General features: G+C 39.7%; 1 long non-coding RNA gene across 1 annotated transcript; it reads right to left on the bottom strand.

Moving 5' to 3' along the window:
- Nucleotides 1–562: 562 nt before the first annotated feature.
- LOC311248944 lies at nucleotides 563–3,615 on the bottom strand. The gene is made up of 3 exons (XR_014620980.1): nucleotides 3,479–3,615; nucleotides 2,476–2,631; nucleotides 563–910 (listed from the first exon to the last, which is right to left on the bottom strand). It is a non-coding gene; the product is annotated as an uncharacterized lncRNA (long non-coding RNA).
- Nucleotides 3,616–4,016: the final 401 nt, after the last annotated feature.

Here is a 4,016-nt window from a genome sequence, read left to right as displayed (position 1 = left end):
AGATTTGATGGTCTCAGTGCCAATTTCAAAGCAGTCCAGAATAACCGCAACACGATTGCCAAAAGCCTCTACAAACTGATGTGGCATGGTTAGTTGGAGGCAATGTCTTGGGCCAGGCACGTGGGGGCATCATTTGAGCTGTGGGCATCCACTGTGGTGCCGGCGGGGTCTGAGATTGAGGCAATATGGCTCTTGCAAAAGTCCCCATCATCTGCAGGAAGAGTTGGGTGGTGGCCTGCTGCTGCTCCTGCATGGACCTACTTGTGCTGTATAATGACAATACATTTTAATCTAATCTAATCTTTAGACAAGGTTTAATAAGGTGCAAGGTTCAAAGTAATCTATTATTAGTATCAATTTATTTGTCTAAAGATGATCCATGATCCTTTTTGATGACTGCTATGGTAGAGTGTGAACTCTCAAATGGCAACGATAAATACTAGGTGGTGGACAATTAGCATTTCAATGGTGTGGGGGTTGCAGCCATCACATTCCAATGTAAGTGTCCTTGAGCAAGACGCTTAACCCCCTTAACCCTCCTGCAAGACTGGGTCTCGGGCTGCCTGTCTGTTCTCCTCCTCCTTCTCCTTCAGCTGAGCCTGTAGCAGTGAAGGGCTTGGGGTAATATGTGGACTGTATGAAGGCATCTGAAATTCTCTCTCTTTAGTATCTTGCCAAATTCTGATGCAGTCAGCCTGCCCTCTCGCTCCTTGTGCCACAGTGGACATGCAGCCTGTCCCGTCATTTGCAGTTGTAGTTGTCTTGCTTCCTCAAGATCAAAGCTCTGGATGTGCTGTGGTGTTGGTATGCCTATGTCTGGAGAGAGGGGCATGGGGATGGTCTTGGTACAGTGAGAGGATACAGGCAGGGATGTTGTTGGGTTGGTCTGTGGTCGCTGCAACAGTGGGAGCTGCAGCGAAAGAAAAAAGAAATAGATTAGAAATAATTTGTCTCATTTCTTTCTCTCCCCCAGAACCATTACCATTGTGGTTGGAGCCCAGGCTCAAAACGGCTTAAGATCTTGAGGTAGAAAAATGCTGTTTTTGAGGACTTGATTAGAAATACAAAACAATGAATAAAAAAAATATATATATTACAGAGGTGTTCCATAGACTCACAGGAATTGTGTAAAAGTGCCCAAATAGTGAAAGAAATAGTAAAATAGTTCCCCTTTAATATGATCTATGTCTCTAATTCTCATATTGGCGCATTCTTCCAATTCTCCTCTCACAATATTCACCCTCACTGAACTGAGTCATCTGAAAATGTGCTGATTTGTGATGTCAGAGACTCAGCTGCATGTTGAGACTCACACACTAAGCACAGTTACCATTGTGGTTGGAGCCCAGGCTCAAAACGGCTTAAGATTTTGACAACGGAACAACATATGAAGTAGTGCAGTGTTGTAGTACTCGGGTCCAGGACTTGGACTTGAGTCCGAGTACTGGACTGATTTTCAGGACTTGTGACTCGACTTGGACTTGTGCACTGAGGACTCGGACTTGGACATGGACTCGAGCATTGACTGCATTCGGACTCGGAAGGTGCAGACAAGGACTTGTGAATTGATACATTTATTTTAGTTTTTATTTTGTTATTTATTTAGTTATTTTTTGGTAATAGGCCCTAATCATTTGTAATAAGATATTGATGGCTAGTGCATTTGTTTGGCTATTTACATTTACATTTAGTCATTTAGCTGACGCTTTTATCCAAAGCGACTTACAAGTTCTGTACGACAAGTCATCAGGAAGGGTACAACTCTATCAGCTGAGTAACAATGTTCATCAAAGTGTTGAGTGCTACAGTGTAGGTTAGTTTATTAGGACAAGTGCATGACAGTAAGGTTAGTTAGGGTTAGATTTCTTTATTGTGTCTATTTATTGTGGCTATTGTGTCACAAAGTAAATAAACTCCATTTTAAATGGTGAACGCTGTGTCATTTATGTATAATGTAGACCTTTTTTTATTTGTATGTCAGCTCTTCGACTGCCAGAATGGAGTGGACTCAACCTTGATGACTTGGACTCGGACTCGGGTAATGGGGACTCGACTTGGGCTCTTCTTTGGTGACTTGGACTTGGACTCTGACTCAAACACTGGGGACTCGACACTCGACTCAGACTCGATATTTAGTGACTCGACTACAACACTGAAGTAGTGATGTACTGACTGTACACAGTACCAACGGAACAACATACTGTATGAAGTAGTGATGTACTGACTGTACACAGTACCAACAGAACAACATACTGTATGAAGTAGTGATGTACTGACTGTACACAGTACCACCAGAACATATGAAGTAGTGATGTACTGACTGTACACAGTACCAACAGAACATATGAAGTAGTGATGTACTGACTGTACACAGTACCAACCGAACAGAATACTGTATGAAGTAGTGATGTTTTAATGATTACTCTACATAAAGCAACTTTGATATTTCAATTCTTACATTTTCCATCTCCTTACCTGCACAACCATAAATTCTTTCTTTTCAAAATCCAGCTCCAAGGGTTTTTGGACCATGAGTTGAACTTGAGTTGCGCTTTCTGCAACGGTAAACACAGGAACTACGGCGAACACATCCTTGACGTCTCCAGCCAGGGTTAGCTTGATTTGTCCTCCCTGCACAATAAACATAATGATTCATACTTAATCACAAGTAACCACTCAGGTCTTGTTATGTGTCATACAGTTGGACAGTACAACAGGACAACATGGTCTCTGCTTTTTTCATTGAAGTGTTTTGAAACAGTGATAATAATTATATTATACAGTATATACTGTATATATATGTATCTATAATTGTTGGATATGTCTGCATATATCCCTCCCTATTCACATACCTGTATAATAAAATTTAATAATATGTACAGTATATATTATATCTATATCTGTATATATCCCATACCTACTCTCAATAGTTATACCACTGGCCAGCATGGCTTACCACCATATTCTTATATTCAGAGTTAATTATATTGTTTACACTGCTTATTTGTATCATTACAATAGTTGTATTGCCTATATTAATGTATTATACTATTACCATGCCCCTCTCCCATGTACCCCCCCCCCCCATGCTACTACTGTATGATGCCCGCATTTCCCCAAGCGGATCAATAAAGGAATATCTTATCTTATCTTAGTACATTACCTGTATCACTTTATATAATTATACTGTAAATACATGTTGCATATATTACCAGTAGCTTGTTATATATATCACATTTAATTACTTGTACATTGTATATTATTATTGCACTTAACTGTTACAGTCTGGTACACTCTGGTTAGATGCCAAACTTCTTTTTGTTGTACTGTACTTGTGCTGTATAATGACAATACATTTTAATCTAATCTAATCTAATAAACATCAAATTAGAGACTGTTTTTTTCTTTTCAATATCTCTGTTTTTGTTTATCTTTTTAAAGAATTAAAAAAAAGAAAAAGAAAAAAAAATCCTGTGACCTGGTCCGCATCTCTGACAGTGATGTCGAGGGGGATGGATCCTGATGAGTGCTCAATAATCTCTCCTGTGAAGGTGTCCTGCGGGACACATGTATCTTCGCACCTGTAGAATTCGGGTTTGTTGTCGTTTATGTCGAGAATTCTGATCTGTACCTCTGCAGTGGTGAAGGCATACACCCCATGGATGTTCAGATTAGCCTCAGTAGCCTAGAAGAGAAGAGAAGAGAGGAGAGGAGAGGAGAGGAGAGGAGAGGAGAGGAGAGGAGAGGAGAGGAGAGGAGAGGAGATAATTGATAACTTTACTGCTAGGCTCATATTTAATACTAGTACTACTATTACTACTACTACAACTGCTACACTACTACTGCTACTACTACTACTACTACTACTACTACTACTACTACTACTACTACTACTACTATGACAACTGCTACTGCTAAGACTAGTAGTAGTAATTTAAATCATTATTATTGGAAATAAATAAATAAAAGAGACATGTACCTTAACAATCACAACAACCTCAACAAAACTTCCGTTG

The sequence above is a fragment of the Notolepis coatsorum genome (assembly GCF_963971535.1).
Source record: "Notolepis coatsorum genome assembly, chromosome: 2".
In the NCBI taxonomy this organism is placed as follows: domain Eukaryota; kingdom Metazoa; phylum Chordata; class Actinopteri; order Aulopiformes; family Paralepididae; genus Notolepis; species Notolepis coatsorum.
The sequence above is the reverse complement of the archived record's forward strand: the minus strand, read 5'-3'. Positions and strand labels throughout refer to the sequence as shown.